We start from the raw sequence: 24,116 nt of genomic DNA, 5'->3' as shown, positions 1-24,116 counted from the left end.
GTCAAGGTCAAATATTTACACACTGTCATATTATACTTAGGATACCTACGTATAACTTCAGTAAAGTTTATGTTAATAAAAATAAATTAATTGTAATTTTCGAAAATAGTTTCTTAAGGGACACTTGCACCAACGAAAAAGGAGGGTTAACCCGAGGGTTAACCCACCATTTTATATGGAATTTGACAGTTGACAGCCCACTAACCCTGAGTTAAGTGGTAGGTGCAAGTGGGCCTAAGTATCCTACTTAAATACTTTAAACTATGGCCGACATATGTATAGGTACGTATTTTGGAAAATATATACCAATAAGGATACGAAATAGTAAAATAAAAATATAACAATTAAAACTGAACTATTATCATGATTTTGCTGGTTTCAATAGGTAGGGTGTTATAGTTATTTGTTATACAAGGGGGCAAAGTTGTATTTTAACGCCGAGTGTGGAATTGAAAAACGAGCAAGTGAAAGGATCCTATAGTTGAACCACGAGCGAAGCGAGTGGTTCGAGAATAGAATCCTGAACTTGCGAGTTTTTTAAAACACGAGAAGTAAAATACATTTGCACCCGAGTGTAACACAAAACTTTTCCCCTCACTATAGCAAGGAAACTACAACGCAAAAAATGCGTTTATTATCACTGCTTTCAGTAGTTCCACAGGTGGTAAATCATCTTTATTACTAGATTCACCTCCTTTTATCAATTTTATAGCAGTTAATTTGACTTTATTCAAGGTCAAATTACTTTACCCACTAGTGGATAAAATGCGTTTTTACCCGCTGGTATTAAAGGACAAAACACGTGTTTCCGAGCTAGTGAGGGAAATAGTTATTTGTTATACAAGGGCGCAAAGTTGTATTTTAACGCCGAGTGTGGAATTGAAAAACGAGCAAGTGAAAGGATTCTATAGTTGAACCACGAGCGAAGCGAGTGGTTCGAGAATAGAATCTTGAACTTGCGAGTTTTTTAACACACGAGAAGTAAAATACATTTGCACCCGAGTGTAACACAAAACTTTTCCCCTCACTATAGCGAGGAAACTACAACGCAAAAAATGCGTTTATCACTGCTTCCAGTAGTTCCACAGGTGGTAAATCATCTTTATTACTAGATTCACATACTTTTATCAATTTTAAAGCAGTTAATTTGACTTTATTCAAGGACAAATTACTTTACTCACTAGTGGATAAAATGCGTTTTTACCCGCTGGTATTAAAGAACAAAACACGTGTTTCCGAGCTAGGGAGGGGAAAAATATATTATGTGCCTGCCTGTATAGTAAAACGTCCCACTTTGTCGGTTACCATTAAGGCGAGATTTAAATGTATATTTATATGAATAAACTGACAAAGCGGCTTTATAGCAATCGAAAAGTGGGACGTTTTCCGTGCACACTCACATTTAATGGCACTGAGATTTTTTATTTTAAAGCAAAATGCCATCTATCGTCAACACATCACAACATTAAGTATGTTCGATACATGGCAGGCTAGGTACAACTCAAAAGATACATGCTAGTTTTACCAAACCACGATAGATGGCGCTTTTATAAATACATATTCTAGTTTCAAAAGTAAGAAACTTAATACAAAATAAAGTAAGTATTATCATTAAATATTTTTATATCGAAAATATAAAATTAAACTTTATTAATCACCGTTCAAAAATGATTTTTCAACATAGTTAATAATTATTATGACTTGGAGTGCGCCATCTACCGACATAGTAGGGTATTATTTCGAAACCAATCGATGTAAGATGGAAACAGAAAGTTGTCAGCAAGTTGTTCCCATTAAATTAATGCAGATGGCGCTTTTACAAGAGTCCTATTAAACTAAATTCTAAAACGTAATTTCTTAATGAGAGTGTAAAATCGCCGTCAATAGAAATTGTGAACAATGTAAACAAACCAGTCAATGTAATATCCGTATTCTAGCAATCCTAGGATCATCATGTGATGCACATTGATTAAATAACACAGTCTTTAGCCAGTATTTAACGAGTTATTAAAGGAAATTAAACACAGTTCGAAATGTTGACTACAGGTTTGTTTACATTGTTCGGTTCGGAACTTCTATTGACGGCGACTTTATGTTAGGACCGGGTGGAATGATGAAGACACAATTTTCATTTTATGTTTTTTACTTCGACACCAATAATTTCGTTATTCACACTTTGCAAGCCCCAAAAACCAAATACTTAGCCACCGACCCCAGCTTTTTTTTTAATTTCCTGGCCCCTAATTAAACGACGACGGAACCCCATCGGAGATAACGGCCCGAGGCTATAAATTAAAAAAAAAAGTTCCGGAAACTTGGAGTGATAGGAGAAGCGGTCAAGTGGGAAAAGTCTGCGACGATGGGATCAGTTACATGGTAGGTATTGAAAGATAAAAAACCGGCCAAGTGCGAGTCGGACTCGCGCACCGAGGGTTCCGTACAAACCTGCAAGGTTTACAAAGTTCGTTCATTATTAAAAAAAAATATATTATGTGATGTAACTAAAAATTTATGGTTTTCGTAATTTTTCCTTTATCTATGCTATAAGACGTTGCTTCGTACCAAATTTCAAGATTCTGAGTTCACGGGAAGCACCCTGTAGGTTTTGATTCCCTTGCAAGTGTCGAAAATTTGCGGCATAAACGGCTGTATCTTTTGATTGCGTTGGCTTAGAAGTTTGATTTTTTCACAGCTTCAAGGGACAGTAGACCTGAGTAATTGATATAAATTTCAGATTCATACCTCCACGCGTTCCTGAGAAAAAGGGTCTTGACAGACGGACGGACGGACGGACAGACGGACAACAAAGTGATCCTATAAGGGTTCCGTTTTTTCCTTTTGAGGTATGGAACCCTAAAAATGACATTACGCAAGGATATAATTAAATCTAAAATCGTATTGTATTTCAAAATTCCCTTACTATAGACTTTATCATTGTGATATACTTTTAAATTATTTAGGTTTTTAATAGAACTGCTTTTGCATGTTAGCTTTATATTGTATGCCTATCATAGGGTAGAACATAAGGACCTCCTTAAATGTAACACCACACTGGCTGTAACAAAACTATGTTCTTGCAATAAATATATTTCTATTTCTATTTCAATTTCTATAGGACTAGCTTTTGCCCGCGGCTTCGCTCGTGTTAGACAGAGACAGAAAGTAGCCTATGTCACTCTCCATCCCTTCAACTATCTCCGCTTAAAAAATCACGTCAATTCGTCACTCCGTTTTGTCGTGAAAGACGGACAAATACACCGAATACTTGCGACCAGTCTGGCGTAGTTGGTAGTGACCCTGCCTGCTAAGCCGCGGTCCCGGGTTCGAATCCCGGTAAGGGCATATATTTGTGTGATGAACACAGATATTTGTTCCTGAGTCATGGATGTTTTCTATGTATATAAGTATGTATATCGTCCGTCGCCTAGCACCCATAGTACAAGCTTTGCTTAGTTTGGGGCTAGGTTGATCTGTGTAAGGTGTCCCCCAATATTTATTTATTTATTTACTTTTCTAAAATGCCTCTTTTTACCGATGACTTCTAAACAGGACTTTATCTCACCCCTTCCCTTAACGACATGTTTTATAGCCCAAACATTCATCGGAGAAAAAGGATCCAATATTTACCGTGAAACTTCTCCAATCTCCAAACTTGGTAATTAAAAGTCGACCGAGGTCATAAATCTATAAGTTTTAAGGTGTTTTAAATTAAAATTTTCATATCTGAGGTTTTGGGACAAAGGTATTTGTTTGTTGTTTGATAAATATCTGTTATCTTTGATTTGTATGGATTGTTCGTGAGATAGGATTCAAATCCCGTGTTTTATTGAGTTTGGTTTACTTATCGTTTGTAAATTACGGCCTGTGAATCATAACCTTATGATTACGGGTTAAGAATTTCACCACCCCCTTTCCACCCGTTTTTCATATACCTACCTAGGTAGAAGGATGTGCGATCATGTATATTATACATACATGCATATTACATTGCTTCAATTCATTGAGGTTAAACCAATTCTGACCACACAGAAGTGGCGATAACTATGGTATCGAAGTGTTTTTGAAAATAAGGGCTTAGTGGTAATAGTGATGGTCACACGGCCACAGGAAAACCGTTCGTTGTATACCTACAGATAGACTTACAAAGCAGTAGGTCCCAAGCCAGGTCTCTTAAGTTAGAGCTAGCAATATGCTACAGATATTGTTTTAATCAGCACCCTAATCTGCATCTGCATAGGGCCTTCACAAGACCCTTCTGCGCCCTTTATCTAGTCACCGTCTGGGTCTTTAGTCTCATCTTTCTTCATCATGTATAATTTTTTTTTTTTTTTTTAGATGTACTTTGAGACTTAGAGACTATACTTCTCTAACATCATTGTAGCTTTGTACTTTGAATAATTTATTGAAATTAATTTCCATAGAGTACCTAGGCTGTTAATCTTTTTTATGATGAATTCTTTTAAATTAAATGTTAAATTGTATCTTGTTTTTTAATGCATTTTAATTATAAGATGTAATGTATTGAAAAGAAGTGGCCCGCAAAGTTTCTTGCCGGTCCCATAGTGGATACCCCCCTCACAACTGAGGGAGCACTGAAATCTTCTCGAGGCTGAGGCGTAGGGTTAGAGCCGGCGTAGCTTTATTTGACGTTCATATTATGAGCATTGTAATATGTCTACTTGGAAAATAAATATTTCATTTCATTTCATATTATTTTCTCATAAATAAGATATCTAAATCCTGATCAGAAATATATGACTACTGTCAGGAGGGCGCTGTTATTTGATGTATGGGTTGACAGTTCAGTGTAGTATGAAAAAAATAGTTGTAATAAAATTCCGCAACATGGCGGGTGGTCACATATTTATGGCCAGGATGTAAAAACTACGCCCAATGGAACCTCCCGACTGGATTGCACGAGTAATGTGCGTGACATCAAGTGACATTATGCATTTTCTAACATTCGATGTCAATTGGCCGACATTATCGGGCTAAGAATAGCGGTGAGCAATCCATTCGATTGATATCAATGGCCGTAGGGCCATAATATTTACACCACGTTTGTGCCACGTGGGTGCGTTGAAAGTATCAGATGCCAATTTCATGTAGTTTTTAACCGACTTCAAAAAAGGAGGAGGTTCTCAATTCGACTGAATGTTTTTTTTTTTTTTTTTTTGTATGTATGTTACTCGATATCTCCGAGAATCGTGGACCGATTTTTAAATTTTTTTTTTGATCGAACCGGTATAACCCCGAGATGGTCCCATTGGCACCAAGCCAGGGTCTGATGATGGGATCCTGGAGAAATCGAGGGAACTCTTCAAATGTTATAGGCACATGTAATGTTTTTAGTCTATTTTTCAAAGGTACACCAGTATTTACGTTTGATGGTAATAATTTTATGTGGCTGAGCTGATGATGGAAGGTCAACTCCTCAATGGTTAGGAGTTAAAGGATAATTCTTTCACTACTGTACATGTATTCGGACTGATACATATAATATCACTAGGAACCACTAAAAATCAACAAATAAATAAACTTTTTAACAAAAAATAAAACCGCCTTCAAAAATAAGCGCGTTACAAAACACGGAGAAACTAAAAAGCCAAAAATAATAAACCTTTCAATTCAGATTTCTTATCGTATTGCAATAAGCTAAACATCCAAATTATAAACAAATCAATTATTTTTGGAGTCGGTACCAGCCTGTGTATGGTTGGGTGGGGCAAACAGGCAATAGCAAGGCGACGAACAGGTCTGGTACCGACTACAAAAATAATTGATTTGTTTATAATTTGGATGTTTAGCTTATTGCAATACGATAAGAAATCTGAATTGAAAGGTTTATTATTTTTGGCTTTTTAGTTTCTCCGTGTTTTGTAACGCGCTTATTTTTGAAGGCGGTTTTATTTTTTGTTATATAGATTTTGATCGGCATTGTTAATATGCATTTTTAGTCATTACCAATGATTACTGTCAAAAATTTAATTAGATTACGAGTATTTTTAAGTTTGATTATGATGTTCAGCAGTCTTTATTTTTAACCCCCGACGCAAAAACGACGGGGTGTCATAAGTTTGACATGTCTGTCTGTGTGTGTGTGTCTGTCTTTTTTTTTAGTATGAATAGGTAGACGTTTGACCACGATCACACCTGATGGTACGTGATGATGCGGTCTACGGTGGAGCACGCTTACCTATGAGATACCTATTTACTCTTGCTTTAAAGAGACCTGGATTGTATACTCATGTGGAAACACAGACTCAGGCAGGGCATTTCACTCCCTGTCTCTCTGTTTGTCTGTCTGTCTGTCTGTCTGTTTGTCTGTCTGTCTGTCTGTGTGTGTGTCTGTCTCTGGCATCGTAGCTAGTCGGGAGTGTTCTTAGCCATGTTTCATAAAAATCGGTCCACTATGTCGCGGTCGGGGGTTTTTTCAAAATTTTAATTTTGTGATGGTTAGGTTATGAAGGGGTTTATCCAACAGCTATCTTTAAGAGGAAACTTTAAAGGGCGAGCCTTATACGTACTTTACGTTACGTAGATACGTTCTAATAAAATAAAGTACGAACCTACAAAGCCAACTTGAGCAACCTCCGCTCACGACTGAAAGCCGGCTGCTGCTGTGATGCCTGTGATGCCGTTTGACACCCCTGCTGGGGTGTTAGTGACCCCTTCCGCGCTGGGCGCTGTGGAGCGGTCTTACGTCGACATTTTGGGGACGACTGGGCCTTCTGGTGAGGGCTACCCTACCGCTACCGGCCGTTATCCAACCCCGCGACCCCTAGCCCGGTGATACCGTTTGAGCGGGGCCAGGTTCGGGGCCGCAGTGAAGGCGACCGGCAGCTCGGGCTAGCGTGGTGGTGGTGAGAAAGCCGCCGAAAGGCTCACTCTTGACAATAGTCATATATTTCTGCCCAGGCTATAAATAACGGTAAGTAAATAGTTAAAAATTGGAAACAAATATGAGAAAGCTGCAAAATAAATAGTTACTTAAAATCAATCAGACACCTGCCGCGAAAGCAGTGGACGCTGCTACTATTCCAGCCGTGGGAAACTGGAGGCTTTGGTCACTTTTTCTAGGTATATATTATTGCTTTTATTTAAGTTTAAAATAAATAGTACGCATCAAAATGATCAATTGCTAAATTATACACTTGTATACGACACTTCGATCTAAATATAGCGATGACTGGTTATTGTTCTGGGAGTTAATGGATCGATTGGAGCGATCAATGATTTGATTGGGTGAAGTCATCGCTTGTGTGCTGAAAACTAGTCATCGGCCAACCAAACATATTTATGGAAGTAAGAACATTTTATAGGGTGCATTGGGGTAATTTCGAAGCACAGAAATGCTCGGGAAATTTCGAAAGGGGAATCTTGAGATAATGGTGATTTTTATGTGACTTTAATTGTACGACTTTCGAAATTACTCCAATGCACCCTATCCCTACCACCTACCTATAGAAAAGTTGCGTGAAAATAAACTAGAGCATGTCCTCGAATTAATTAAAAAGGACTAAAAATCCAAGGCCTTTTCAGGACAATCGAAAACGAAATATTTTCTTATTTATAAAACATATACATAATAACATAAATATAAACAAATATATAATACTAGATACCAATTTATCATGTAAATATGGGCCTCCACCCTGCATCGCACCTGGTCCAAAATTACAGTAAAATTGATAGGAACATTAGGACGTATTTATTTTTACCTATATTGTTAAGTTGCTTATTTTTATTTATTTAACTACATTCAGTCAATCGCCATTCTCAATATTCATCATCATCATACGGCCTGGAAAAAATAGTAGAAAATAATAGTTTTGCATGTGGTCACTTTTGTACAGGGTTCGAGGATATACATATATCAATGGAGATAATTATGTTATATTATATCAAGATATATATCAGTTATATATCGGATATATATCCAGCTGGGTTCGACGATACATAGCAATGGATATAAATATCAGATATGTATGTATGTATGTATAAGCTTTATTGTACATAAAGGAAACAAAAGAGACACAGTTACAGAGATATGTGTCATTTTTTTATAAATATTGCAATAGAAAAATGGTTTAAGAAAATGTAACATTGTTAAAAATACTTATAGTTTTTCTTTGTGTTTGTTACTGTTTTTGCTCTAAATGTTATGTTTTTAGTAGATTTTTCCTTATCTAAACTAGTAAGGTGCATTAGGGTAATTCCGAATGACAGAAATCCTCGGATAATTCCAAAAGGGGAATCTTGATATGATGGAAATAATGGTGATTATTATGCCAATTTCGTAATTAGTCGACTTTTGGAATTACCCTAATGCACCTTATTCATAAATAATGCAGTAAAATCCCTGTTTTTGTATAAAACAGTAACTTGCTCTGTACAATAAAATTGGCCTATAAAATACTGTCAAAACAATAACCCACGAAAGCTGTCAGCGCCACCATTCTCACACCAATCAGCGACATCATTGTATTGTGAGTCATGCCAATTGATTTGGATTATAATTCGATTGCCCGCAATAGGACAGGCGACGCGACGCTGTTATAGTTATTTGATATTTATAAAGTATGATGATTAAAATAGTGATTATACTGAATAAAAAACGAATTATTGAGAGCCCGAAACGTAGGTATTTAAAAATAATTGCGTCATAATTATTAAAATTTGTTTTACACAAACGTTACACGTGAACAAAAGTGAAACGTGTTCATAATTAGATAAATTCTTTACATACCGTGTAAAACAGACTAAAAATCAAAAAAACAATATGCAGACTATGCAGTAAAGAAATTAAAAAACTTACGTAATGTATGGAACAAATTAAATGAACAAATAATTATCTTTTATGATAGGTACCTATCATAAAAGATAAAGATAAAAACAAATTTTATTTCATAAAAAAAATAACAACCTTAGTTCCTTAAAAGTCAATTTAAAAAAAAAGGGTAAAATATAATAAATAAAACCAATTACAAAACATGTCAAAAAAAAAACTAAAAAAAAAACAAAAATAAAAAATGCAAAAACTATGCCCCGGGTGAGGATCGAACTCACGACCTTAAGATTATGAGACTTACGCGCTGCCTACTGCGCCACCGAGGCGGTGATGAAACGGGCGAAAATAGCGACCACGTTCTATCGTCGGATATCAAGTGAACTTATCGCCGATAAATGTTGGTTCGTCAGTTCGTTTTTATCAATTGTTTTTTTTTTGTTTGATTCTAAAGTCTGACCAGCACGGGAAGCATGGTCGCGCGGTAGACGATAAAATAGCAGTTCGTCCCTATCGCACTATTTGTAAGTGCGATAGGGACGGCCTGATATTTTATCGTCTATCGCGCGACCTACCTATTGTTAAAGAGGGCGCTGTTATTCTGATTTATGCGGTGACAGATAATTCTGTGTTGTATTGAAGAAAATAGTTCTAAAGAAATTCCGCAATATGGCGTGTAGTCACAATGTATTTCTGGACAGTCTTTATTTATAACTAGGGTGACTGATAATTTCAAAAAAGTTGTTTGTAGAAATCAATTAAAATAACCATTAAAATTAGTTTCTATTTTCGAACACTAAGGAATTAAATCTAAATACAATGACGTCACGGCAGGTAGTTATTATACAGTTATTTTACTTTTTTTTTAGTTACTTAGAGCGGTTTTGCATAACGTCCGATCCGAATCCGAAATACCCTATTGTCATAAATTATTTCTGTCAATTTAGAAAAACGACGATTTTAAATGATGATGTGAAAATCGATCGACCCCCTATTATGTAGGTAGGTATTTTAAAAGTTGGTATCATAAAGGTTGGTAGCCATAGTTTGTCATAACAACTAAGTACAGTCAAGTGCAAAAATATGGGTGTGTACAACTTATCAAAAATATGTCCCATAGCACTTTATGTCGGCGGAATAAGGTCTCGGTACATATTTTGAGCGGATAAAATCGATACGTATTTTTGCACTTGACTGTACAATAGTACGAAATAGTTAGAAGGAAATAGAACGAAAGCAACATCATGTGTTTTCACAATACCACCATTATTGGTCAACCAAACAGCCCGATAGAGCCAAAATTGCCGCAACAAAAAACGACTAAACGAGAGAACTACGAACATTCCAATTTTAAAAACAACACATTGGACATATCCTCACCAATACTGGCCATAAAGAAACAAAAACGGAACGCGAGTTTAAAAACAGAACGTTCGAATTTCAAAAAGCAGCCGTATGCTGCCGGTGGGCCGCGACCGCAACTATTGGCGGGCGGGTGCAATTGACAGGGCCGCTCAATTTATGGCCCGCACTGTCTACCGGCCTGTGGCAAAGAGTTGGGTGGACTAGATGTGGCCTGAATTTTGTAAAAGTCGAAATAGTGTTGATCAAAGCTGACAGCTAATTTTTAGCCCATACATAAAGTGACAAAATGGAAACACAATGTAGACTTCAGTGAAGCAAATAAGGGGCAGTTTCGAAAACGTTGTTTTGTAAAAATGGTCTATCGACTATAAAATACATATTATAATGTCCTGTGCGTCCTAGATTCATTTACCTAGACAAAATACTGCCAAAATCTTATCTTATCTACTTAGCTATTAAATACCAAAGTTAAGTCTAACGTTAAGTCTACCTAATCATAAAGTTTTTATTTATTTTATGTTTTATCATTTGAGGAGTGTCTTTTCAAAAGGGCTTATTTCCACTTTGAACTTTTTTTGGGAAATCGAGAAAAACATAATTCCACGGTATTTATTTTGAAATTAATATTTAATTTGCTGAATTGTAATATTATAAGTTGACGTTAATGCTATGATTACATCAAACGTAACATGTGTACCTAAATAAATATTTAATTACCATATGTTTTTGGGAATTAAGCACTTTTGATGCGAACTTTTGGGAATTAAGCCCTTTTGTTGTGGCCTTGTAACGTAAATGTTATTTTTTTTAAATATTTTTATTTTATTTTTGGATTTTGTATTTAACGTTAGTTGATATGATTGTTGTTGTAATACATACATTGGTTTATCCACATAAATAATCATTACAGATTTTTCAAAATGTGTTCTAAACTTTGATGTTAATCTTTTTTTTAAAGATCAAGGCGAGACTTTTTGAACTTTTATCTCAAAACAACGCGTAATTTTCTGTACTAAGAAAAACTGCATTCATAGTTAAAAAAAAAGAAAAAATGGAAATAAGCCCTTTTGAAAAGACACTCCTCATTTGTAGTAATTTTTCTTGTTTATTAGTGTAAGTGTACCTATACAGTGCTGTTGTTTTAATAACGTAGGTACCTTTCTGCCAAATAAATTAAATGCCAAATAAAAAAATCCATTGAATAAGTAACACTAAACGAACACAGAATATGAAACACTAAACGAAGTTTTTTTTTAATAAATAAATATAAATATTGGGGACACCTTACACAGATCGACTTAGCCCTAAACTAAGCAAAGCTTGTACTATGGGTGCTAAGTGACGATATACATACTTAAATAGATAAATACATACTTACATACATAGAAAACAGTTTGACATTTATATTTAAAAATGGCACATCCAGAACGTCAAACATCCATGCAGGCCACTGTTTAATTAATTCTCGCATTGGGATAGTGTGAATTTTGAGTGCAACTGAAGTCAACGGTTATTTGTTTTGTCGTTTTAATTAACGCTTCGACCCGCAGTTTGTCGCCCCTGCATTTTAGATTTTTCGATCCGGAACTATGACAATGACGTTTAGTTTTGACACACACACAAACCTGCAATTTTTTATTGAAAACCAAAATTACATATGAAATAAAACTGTGGAAAGAGATTACCCATAATCACATATACCTAATTTATTTAATGCTAATACATTTTGACGTTTCGAAACTTTATCGCTCGTGGCACACCTCGGACACTGGCGATCAAATATATGAAAGAGGCGCGTTCCTAGTACACAGTCTAAGCTCGTGTATGTGAACGCGTACCATGCTTGTATGAGTGAGATGTGACAGGTAGACTGTTCGCGGTTTTGACAGGCGGTAACTGTGAGGTAACCAAGCGGGGCTGGGCGGCACTTTCAGCGGGGAGCGGGAGTGGCCATACTGTACGATAGTACTCTTTATTATACTGTGCTCGTGGCCAACGGGTGACTGAGGAAAATTACGAAATGCAAAACCTACTTAGAAGTAAATAAATGAGCCATTGATATTAAATTGTTAAGGCTGGTTCACACATAGGTGCAGTCAGTCAAAAAAGTGGTTTACCACTTTTCAACCTTATGAGTTTAATAACGTTCTAGTAAAATTGGACCAATTATCCACCGACAGGTTGTTACTTGTTAATACAACCCACCAATCTCCGCCAATCACGGCGGCTAATTTGAAGTTAACGACGTAAAGTATAACCTAACCACAAAATTAAAATTTTGAAAAACCCCCGACCGCGACATAGTGGACCGATTTTCATGAAACATGGCTAAGAACACTCCCGACTAACTCAGCTTTCGGACAAAAAAAACTAAATCAAAATCGGTTCATCCGTTCGAGAGCTACGATGCCACAGACAGACACACACACAGACATACAGACAAACAGACAGACAGACAGACATACACACAGACAGACACGTCAAACTTATAACACCCCTTCGTTTTTGCGTCGGGGGTTAAAAATAGAGTCAAAAAGTGGTAACACTTTCTTGGCTGACCGTACGTTTTTTATTAACCCCCGACGCAAAAACGACGGGGTGTTATAAGTTTGACGTGTCTGTCTGTCTGTCTGTCTGTCTGTCTGTCTGTCCGTCTGTCCGTCTGTCTGTCCGTCTGTCTGTTTGTCTGTCTGTTTGTCTGTCTGTGTGTGTGTCTGTCTGTGGCATCGTAGCTCTTGAACGGATGAACCGATTTCGATTTAGTTTTTTTTATTTGAAAGCTGAGTTAGTCGGGAGTGTTCTTAGCCATATTTCATGAAAATCGGTCCACTAGGTCGCGGTCGGGGGTTTTTTCAAAATTTTAATTTTGTGGTTAGGTTATTTAAAGATGCGTTGTCTTCATTTAATATTTAACCCCCGACGCAAAAATGTCGGGGTGTTATAAGTTTGACGTGTCTGTCTGTGTGTGTGTCTGTCTGTAGCATCGTAGCTCCCGAACGGATGAACCGATTTAGATTTTTTTTTTTGTTTGAAAGCTGAGTTAGTCGGGAGTGTTCTTAGGCATGTTTCATGAAAATCGGTCTACTATGTAGGGGTTTTTTCAAAATTTTAATTTTGTGGTTATTAAAGTAGTATTTTTATATTACCTTAATAAAGTTCATTACATCTTATAATGTATTTTTATTATTTCCATAAACAAATAAAATAATAGAAGTGGCATTATGCACCCATGTACTTTTAGAAAAATAATGTAAAAAAACATAAATATAACGAAAAAACTGGTGTCTTTTCGGTCATTGAAAAAGATCAGTGTTTTTTTAATCAAATGAAAAAGAAACTTCGAACTGATACAAAGCAAACTCCCCATTTTTATTCAATTAAAGAGATAAAGTAATTAACGCATAAATCAACCCTCCATAGATCGCGAAAAAGTCTATCTTCATTAAAAAAAATAGGAGCGAGAAACGGACTCATGGTCTGAGGGTTCCGTATCGTCATAAAAAAATATTTTTCACCACACCAACTGTTAAAAGCTTACTTTGCTATTCGAAAACAGATAGCAAAATTGCATTTTATCCACAAGAGTGCAAAGTAATTTTATACAATTTTTTTTTTACTTGACGTCTTAACATACATATTGAATAAATTGATAGATTTGATTTAATTTGATGTTTAATAGTTAGTATTTTGTTCGTGTTGTTGTGGTGAAAAATTTTGTGTTTCACTCGGTGGCAAAGTTTGTTTAACCTTCGTGCCTTGAAACCCTCGCAACGCTCAAGATTCCACTTTTTGAACCACTCGCTACGCTCGCGGTTCAATATTGGAATCTTTCGCTTGCTCGGGCATATTGGCACGTGCGGTTAAACAACTACATACTTTGCCCCCTTGTAAAACAAATAGCTATTAATCATTGCCATGGTTATTGTTTTTTTTCTTGCTATTTTAAACTTCGAATCTTTAGAATTTACTTATCAAACATGCATTTCTTTGGTGCCTAGTTAGTTTTTAAGTCAGTTTTGCTAAGCCAATTGGTATAATAATGATTCATAAGTCATCTAAATAGTATTTTTATTAAAAAAATCATGCTTCGAACCCCAACTGATGAGTTTAATCCATACTAATATTATAAATGGGAAAGTGTGTGTGTCTGTTTGTTTCTCCGTCCTTCACGGCAAAATGGAGCGACGAATTGTCGTGATTTTTTATTAAGTTGAAAGGATGGAGAGAGACATAGGCTACTTTTTATCTCTTTCTAACGCGAGCAAAGCCGCGGGCAAAAGGTAGTATTAATGTACATACACAGATAGGTAATACATAATTCATTATATTTTTTACGCTAGAAAGGTTACTTCATATCAAGGTTATATCAATCCGGCCATAAATACACAAAATAATTAAAATCACTAGATGTTGTTCTTTCTCATCTCTTCTTATATAATTTAGTTGGTATCTTACTTAACTATTTTATTACATAATTATTTTAACAAATTTCATATGCAAAAATTAAAAAAAAAAAGGTTGAAATTAAGTAGGTAGTTAAAATTACCTATACTTACCTATTATTAAGTTAAAATTGCAGTGCCCTACAGGGTTTTGTAGCAGACCAAATATAACATTATATGTTATACCACCTGTATAACCTACGAAAGCAATAAACATACTGATTACTGATTACCTCCAGACAGTATTAGATACATTCTGAGATCTATGTATTACTTAGGCTAGAATGATAGGCTTGAAATTATTTTTACAGACAAGGTCCCCGTAGTAAAAACAGTATAAGGGCCTCTAAAAAAGGAATAAATCAAGAGGAGATAAACCGAAGAAAATAATTAGCTTCGGGATAAGATCGCTTTGCTAATTAAAAATAAATATCAAATGAAGCAATCAACATGGGCATTCGATTTACGAGGAAAAATTCAGAAGCGCCCGTTTTGATGCCGGCGGCTATACAAATTTATATAATAATAAAAAAAAAACTAAATATAACATTTCCATATCCATGCTGGCTTCTCTTTGTACAATGTAGATACAAGATATATAGTTAAAGTATACCTATGTTAAAGGGTGTACATGACAGACATCATTTTTAGGGTTCCGTAGTCAACTAGGAATCCTTATAGTTTATATAAAATAATTTGATTTGTTCCCTAGCTGTATAGATGGCAGCACCATATCTCTCGCTATATCGTAATCCTGCAAAGGATTCGTATAGGAGGTGCAAGCTTGCTCGCCCTTAGAGTTGGTCAAAAGGCGCCTAGCCTTATCAGAGCTAATATTTATATTTATAATTATTTATATTTCTCTCTAAACTTTATTGCTAAAAATGTCAACCAAAAATCTGACTCACAGTTTTCCATTTGTGGGGCAGCCGGACTTGACCACGCTCCAGCATTAAGAAAACCGATTGCGTTTTAAGGCGCCCGCCATTTTGAAATTGATTTTTCATTAACACTAACGAAGTCGGGGGCTTACGCCCTAAGGTAAATAAAAATGCGATGTTTATGTTTCAAGTACTATTTGTAATTTAGGGGAGAATTTTAAATTTAGTTCGGACTTTATTTGGCGAGATTTGAATTAGTATTTCGTTTGGTGCAATTGAAAGTGTCAAATTAGTTTTGTAGCTATCTTACACATAAACGTTTAGAACATGTGTTGAACCATTTAAACTCCGTTACCTACACTAGACGATCAACCAAATCTTGGCACTAAAAAAAGGAATAAATTAGAAAAATGTCGGGCTTACCGGCCGATTCTCTTCATAAAACGCGTACTTTGACATTGGCGAAATCATCATCCAGGGGATCGATTTTTGAACTTCGAACGCACAAATTCGCCGTTCGAAAGTCTGTGGAAAACGACGTAATGCTATTTTTGAAAAAGGACGACTAGTAATTTTAAAACTAGTGGTAATGACCACTCGTTTTCGATTCTGTTAGTATTATTTAAATTGCTAGTAGTGGAGATATTATTGAACGAATTTCACGAAATCGAATGGCTGAGATTCAAAAATCGGCCCCCTGCCATAACACTTAAAAAATGATTGAAATTGTAAGTTGTAAGGACGAAGGTTTGATTCCAATAGAAAATTCAAGTTTCGGACCAATTTTTAGTACCACGTTTTGGTTGTCCGTCCATAGCAGTCGTATTTTAAAAGTCCGAGAGTTTCATGTAACAAAAACCGTTCTGTAATAACCTAACCACAAAATTAAAATTTTGAATAAACCCCCGACCGCGACATAGTAGACTGATTTTCATGTAACATAGCTAAGAACACTCCCGACTAACTCAGCTTTCAGACAAAAAAAAACTAAATCTAAATCGGTTCATCTGATCGGGAGCTACGATGCCACAGACAGACACACACAGACAGACAGACAAACAGACAGACACGTCAAACTTGGCCCTCAGTAGCGTAAGGAAATGCAGAACGGCTTTTACACATTGAAATGCAGTTTAGAAATCTTAAAAGGATGTATGCTTTCTTTAAAATACTTTTAGTTATCATCTAAGGAAATGCAGAGCGGTAGATCAAGTATTATTCCGAAGTTAAATCAAACAGACCCGATAACAACAACAGTCGAGACTTCGCTTTCCGAGATTCCCGTAGTTCTGAATTCGGCATATTCCAGTCTTTGCTTACGTATGTATTTTACCTATTTAAAAAAAATATAAATGGGCTTACTCTTGGCCACAGACTAGCCAAAGGCAAAGACGTTGCCTACGATGGAGTGAGCTCGCCCAGAAGATGCCTGTTCACTCTTGATTTGAAGGTTGCCGGATTATATGAGCTCGGAAATATAGCCGCCGGCAAGGAGTTCCACTCCATGGCAGTGCGCATAAGAAAAGAAGAAGCAAAGCGCTTCGTGCGAATTCGCGGAATATCTACCAAGTAAGGATTATCTTGCAGTAATGTAGACCTCAGCATTAGGGCTGATTGTATTGCTACTGGTATTTAGAATACAAACACCAACCATGTGCCTAAATTTTGCTTGCCATTTACAATCCAAGACCAGAACAAGCCCTAAGTATTCAGAACTTTCCTAAGTTATAATAAAGTCTTATATGCAGCCTTTGACGTAGTATTGAAAACCCGTAGCCAGGAAGAAATTAATTGAGCACGAGACTTTCAAAGAAAACCAGTTTCAACCAAAATTCAAACTAAACGTCACTCTGTAAAGTCGCTTTTCCGACATGATTTTCCTTCAAAAATCTAGACTGCAAGCGGAATTCGGTCTTAAGGCTTTGGGAGAAGGGTTGTTCGTGTGAAAAAGGTAGTGCATTTGAAGGATGCATTGAAATTTTCGTGAAGATAGGCTACATTTATGGGGAAATTCGGTGGAAGGTTTTTAACTTTAGAAACATCGAGTTTGGTTTAGACGGGAGGATTTAAACACACCTAAATGTTACCGGAGTACGGTACCCAGTTGATATGAATGTTTTCTGTTTCTGAAAACCTTTGATACTGTACCGCACTAGTTGGTAAGTTTAAATTTTGTTATAGTAAGTTTAATTTTTAGGGTTCCGTAGTCAACTAGGAACCCTTATAGTTTCGCCATGTCTGTCTGTCTGTCCGTCCGTCCGTCCGTCCGTCCGTCCGTCCGTCCGTCCGTCCGTCCGTCCGTCCGTCCGTCCGTCCGTCCGTCCGCGGATAATCTCAGTAACCGTAAGCACTAGAAAGCTGAAATTTGGTACCAATATGTATATCAATCACGCCAACAAAGTGCAAAAATAAAAAATGGGAAAAATGTTTTATTAGGGTACCCCCCCTACATGCAAAGTGGGGGCTGATATTTTTTTTCATTCCAACCCCAACGTGTGATATATTGTTGGATAGGTATTTAAAAATGAATTAGGGTTTACAAAATATTTTTTTGATAATATTAATAGTTTCGGAAATAATCGCTCTTAAAGGAAAAAAAAGGGCGTCCCCCCCCCTCTAACTTTTGAACCATATGTTAAAAAAATATGAAAAAAATCACCAAAGTAGAACTTTGTAAAGACTTTCTAGGAAAATTGTTTTGAACTTGATAGGTTCAGTAGTTTTTGAGAAAAATACGAAAAACTACGGAACCCTACACTGAGCGTGGCCCGACACGCTCTTGGCCGGTTTTTGTTATATGTTGACGCGATCGCCTGAACAGGTCTCCACGGAAGACCAGCGTCAAGTTACCTGGTAGGTAACTTGACAAAATGCTGAGGGGAGACCTTTTCAGTGACCTTAATTATAATACCTATTAATGTGTATCATAGACGTAAGGAATATTGTTAACGTCCTGAATAAAAATATTTTCTTTCTTTCTTCTTTCTACTAGATAAAGCAAAGTTCCCAAGCAGTACCTAGTTTTACAATATGGTCGAACCATTATATTATGATATTAAGATGATAGACGAATGGAACAAGTTCAGTTCAAACGTATTTAGTTCTCTAAGATTACAAATCACTTAAGCGAGAAACAAATACAATTTTAGTAATTACATAAATTACAAAACATTAACAAATATTAAAATTAAAATCACACAAGTTGTCGTTAATATTAATATTATTCTGATTAGTCAAGTGTATGATTTGATCTAGAATAATCTTATTATTGGCTGGAATGCTGGGATAACGCAAATACGATGATGACGATGAATGTAGATAATCAAATTTTGACATGCATAGAAGGAAAAATTGTTTTTTATTTTATTTTTAAAAATGGTTTTATGGTTTTTCCACAGACTAGCCAAAGGCAAAGACGTGGCCTACGATGGAGTGAGCTCGCCCAGAAGATGCCTGTTCACTCTTGATAAAAAAGTATAAGGAGAAAGACACTATTTTCATGGCATTGAAATGCCTAAAATAGCCAGCAAACTCATCGTCATCATTCTCTTTGCCCATATCCCAGTCACTTGGGGTCGGCGCAGCATGTCTTCCTCTTCCACACACCTCTATCGCCCGTCATCTCATCACTAACTTGCTTCCGTTTCATATCATGTCTCACACAGTCTATCTACCTCTTCCTCGGTTTTCCTCTCTCTCGTTACTTCCTACAAGCTCAAAGTGCAGTCAAAAACTAAAATGGACGACAGTATATCAAAACATTTTCTCTTCTTCTCTTCTTTGTCGTATCCTCATGGCTGAGGGACGTGACGAATGTGGACACTCTTCACCAGTTGTCTCCACGCCACTCGATCCTGGGCCCGGTGCATGCTAGCCTGCAAAGTAGTCTAATTCAATTTCGACCCTATCAGAGAGAACCTCTAGACCTTAATTACAAGTATTTAGATTTTGAATTTGAACAAATAAATAATTGTAGTCTGCTTGGTATTACCGTTGATGAGAACATTAATTGGAAAGCACATGTAGAAAAAATTGCGAAAAAAGTTTCTAGTTTCACGTATGCCCTTAGAAATATCAAAAGAACCACCGATTTGAAAACGGCCATGAGTGCTTTTTACGCTTTCACTCACTCGTGGCTCCAATATGGAATTATTCTGTGGGGTAACAGCACTGACGCTCCAGACCTGTTCATACTTCAAAAAAAGTGTGTTAGAATTCTCGCAAATATAAACACCTTAGATAGTTGCAGACCGTTCTTCAAAAAATTACGTATATTAACTCTACCATCTTTGTATATACTAGAAGCCTGTAAATTTGTGCGAAAGCACCCATCCCTGTATTCTAAAGTCAAAGATCATTGCAACTATCACATGAATCTGCGGCATAAAGACAGACTAGCTATTCCGAGTAGCAACTTGCAAATGAGTAGTAACAGCCCGCATATGACAACTATACGTATTTACAATAACTTGCCTAAAGAGATAACCAAAGAGACTAAATATAATAAGTTTGTTATAAAATTGAAAAATTACTTAATTGACAATTGTTTTTATTCCTTACAAGATTATTTTAATTTATATAAATTCCAAAAGTAACTCAATAAGCTATTCAATAATGTATTCAATAATGTATTCAATAATGTATTCAATAATGTATTCAATAATGTATTCAATAATGTATTCAATAATGTATTCAATAATGTATTTTATTAATTTATTCTTTGTGTATATTTTAGTTATAGTTTTTATTTATATTTTTTGCAATACCCTAACAGGGTCTCATGTTGTGTTGTGCCTTACCTTTTATATCTGCCACCTGTAATAATTATGTACCAACATGGAAGCAATAAAGAACTGAATAATTGAATTGAAGTCTTTGTCACAGACGTTATTCTGTCTGCCCAACGTGTGTCCATGCTTCCACTTCTTCGCTTCCTTGCCATGCGTTTCCGTGATTGTGAGCTTCTCTAGACTATCTGGGGCGATCCTGCTCAGATGGCCAAAGAAACCCATCACCCCACACATTTTAAACACTTAAAACTCAGCCTAAAACTCAACTTTACTTTGAGCTGCACCCCATCGGAACGCGTATTAACTAGTGAAGTAGATATGAATCTTTAATTTTCCAAATTTATTAAACCGCTAAACGAAACCGACGTTCAAACAGCAATATTTTTAACGACGGAGGTTAGGTAGGGAGGGGACGTTGTGATATCGATATTTTTGCAAGTTGTGCCTAGATATTAGCAAATATTAGCTAAAACCTAAAATTTTAAAACTAAAATACTTATAATTTGCGACGGTCAAAGGTGGTTGTAAATCAATTTAAATTTAAATAATTCTTCCATATAAGTACTTTATTATCGAAATACATATACACACAAATTATAAACTTACGTTGGGAGCGATGCGGGACGGGTTATTTCAACAGCTGTTATTTATTTATTTATCTTATGGCTTTTACAAACTGGTTAAAACTTATTATATTTAACAGCTGTAGGACTAGATTTTAAAGTGTGCAAAAAATTAAAGATTCTTTCAGAATTCGTCTTGTGCCTAAAAATAATAAAATGGACTACCAGCTGATATGTATATTAAAGCACCGGGCACCGGCGCATATAAGATGGCCATGGATGATGGAATCGGGCCATTTTACTAGGTGCCAGAACCTTATTCTGTTACCATTTTACTTGTCAATAGTATTAATGCTTTATTCAGAATTTGTTTGAAATATAAAGTTACATGTAGAAAAAATGTTTTGTGTTATAATTTTCGCATTGAGATCAATAAGACCAGAGTTTGTTTAACCTAAATATTATAATTTACTATCGTATCTCTATGAAACGGTATACTCATTCAATTTATCCTCTATTGACCCGCCCGCGCATCAAAGATCAACGACAATATTCAAATACGGACCATAAAGTAATCAGCGATGATTCGCCGTCAATCGAATCAACGCAATGACACGCTCGCTCGACAATGTGGAGTGAATGCATAAAATGTTGCAGTACAATTCAATCAATTATCATTGGGTTCGATAGTGGGATAGTGTGCAGGTTGAGAACAATAACACACTAGAAATATATTGACTCTATGCTTATAGGTAAGTAAATATTTTACAATTTTTTTATCTGATATTATTTGACAGCAGCAAATCCATACTAACATTAAAAACGGAGCGACGAATTGACGTGATTTTTTAAGTGAAGATAGTTGAAGGGATGGAGAGTGACATTGGCTACGTTTTGTCTCTTTATAACGCGAGCGAAGCCGCGGGCAAAAGCTAGTATCTTATAATGTTTACTTAGGAAACTCTGTGTCGTAAATGTTCAACATTGCATTTTTATGTTTTGCGATTTGCGCATTTCCATTGACACGCAACCTTTTAAGCAGTTTCTTGTAGAACGTGGACTAGGTAGGTACTTGTCATTCTAGCACACTGTGGTACAGTCAGTGGCATAAATAAGTGATGATTGAATATACCTTGATGATTTCTATATTAACGTCTTGTTTGAAATGTCAAACGAAATTATCAAATATTTAAAAGCGACAAGGTACAAAAATCATCACTTCTTTATGACGGTGACTGTACTAGCTTATAAGTCAATGTAATTAAAGGCTACAATTGATATACGGTTTGATTTAAATTGGTTTTCACAGCACAAGTTTGTAACTTGTCTGCGTTATACTTAACTGTTTTTTTTTAGGTGTCACCGTCGACGGATACGCCTGGGAAAACATCATTATCATAATTTTTCACATTTTTGCGGAAACTGTATTTTAATGTAACAAAGCAATTATAGAAAACTGCTGAGCCTTTAAATACTGTAAAATTGCAATATTTTCCAAAATCCTGGCGACGTACTGATTAAAACACAACCCCTGTGAAGGCAGGATCTCGTTGGTTCACGATGATATCACCGTTCGTTCGATAGACGCGTCCCAGATACTTGATCTCGCGTTGTTTATCGTCAGACGATAAATGACGTAATCAACGATTGTCAAGAAAATAGTGGGCAGAATGAAACAGGGGGTTTCAATTGGGATACAAATAAACCATTGATTTGAGTTGTATCATCAGTTAAACCAAAGAGGATCGAGTATTATAGAGAGTTACTGTCAAAGTAAAATGTGTAATCACAGTGCTTAGACTGCCATCTCTCGACACAGGCTTAAAACTTTTTGACAATTTGGCCCATATTCTTAACTTGATATGTTTTAAAATGTCAAATATTAATATTAGCGCCATCTAGCTGAGGGTACCCCAAAGGTGTAATGCCATCTAGGCCACCGTACCTTTTTCTGTATGGTACTGAGGTACGTTTTTTTCTTAGACTTTATCTGTCTATACGGAGTTATATATGTCTTTGGTTAAACTTATCTGTCAGTTTAAATTTATCGAACTTGGAATAATGTTAGAGTTATGAAGCTGTTTATGTTCTTAAATTTCCAGGGTACTGTTGTTTTTCGTAATATGACATTTTTTTTGCCTTAAAGCCTTAGATTACTTTTGAATACTACTAAAACATATTTACTCACTCCTCGGCTATTTATTTATGTGGGTAAATTTTCCATAAAATATTTATATTTATATGAGAAATTTAATGTAGAAACTAATTTGTTCTCCTTTGTTATTTTTTTGTATTATTGATAATGTATACTAACAAAATTAATTAATTGAATTGATTGATTATTTGAGAAGGAAAAGTGATAATTGAAAAGATTGTACCCAAATAAATATTCTTATTAATGGATTGATTGCAACGTGCCAAATTAATAATAATAATCACAATAAAAAAAAAAATTGTAAAAAGCCCTTTTTCATATTTCAAACAAAAACCAAAATCTAAATCGGTTCAATGTTCATGCGTTCGAAAGCTAAATGTTACAAACAGACAGACACGTCAAATTTATAACGCCCCGCTCGTCTTTGCGTCGGGGGTTAAAAATATCGATACCCCTAGCCGTCTATAATCGACACAATCCCCTCACTAAAGCGGTACGATAGGAAATTAAAATTTTCCTCTTCATTTAAAAAGAAGCTGCGCCCCAGGCTAACTCCTTAATGTGGCTACATCTATTTGAGACGCTTATTTATCGATGTTAATGCTTTACTTCGATGTACAGAAACTTCACGAAAAGTATATGTAATTTTTCGATTTGGTAAGAGCTAACTAGTCATTTGTATATCGTACGCCAATTTCAAATGATAAAATTTACATTTTAACATATTAACAAATACATTTCCGTGCTTTTTGACTGGATTTTAAAATCTTCCACTAGTCACAATTAACTAATAATTATTATCTCCTTTATTCATCTTTCGTCTTAAGTTAGGCTGTTTATAATATGAATAAAAAGTAAAATACAAAAAAACACATACAAAACAATATAAAGAACATAATAAACACATTATAAAAAAAAACCGGCCAAGAGCGTGTCGGGCCACGCTCAGTGTAGGGTTCCGTAGTTTTTCGTATTTTTCTCAAAAACTACTGAACCTATCAAGTTCAAAACAATTTTCCTAGAAAGTCTTTATAACTAGTAAAACATTTTTTTTTCATTTTTTATTTTTGCACTTTGTTGGCGTGATTGATATACATATTGGTACCAAATTTCAGCTTTCTAGTGCTTACGG

General features: G+C 35.6%; 1 non-coding gene across 1 annotated transcript; it reads right to left on the bottom strand.

The window, feature by feature from the left end:
• Window positions 1-9,044: 9,044 nt before the first annotated feature.
• Window positions 9,045-9,117, bottom strand: Trnam-cau. The gene has a single exon. It is a non-coding gene; the product is annotated as a tRNA-Met (tRNA).
• Window positions 9,118-24,116: the final 14,999 nt, after the last annotated feature.

The sequence above is a fragment of the Leguminivora glycinivorella genome, chromosome 19 (genome assembly GCF_023078275.1).
Source record: "Leguminivora glycinivorella isolate SPB_JAAS2020 chromosome 19, LegGlyc_1.1, whole genome shotgun sequence".
NCBI classification, from domain to species: Eukaryota; Metazoa; Arthropoda; class Insecta; order Lepidoptera; family Tortricidae; genus Leguminivora; species Leguminivora glycinivorella.
The sequence above is the reverse complement of the archived record's forward strand: the minus strand, read 5'-3'. Positions and strand labels throughout refer to the sequence as shown.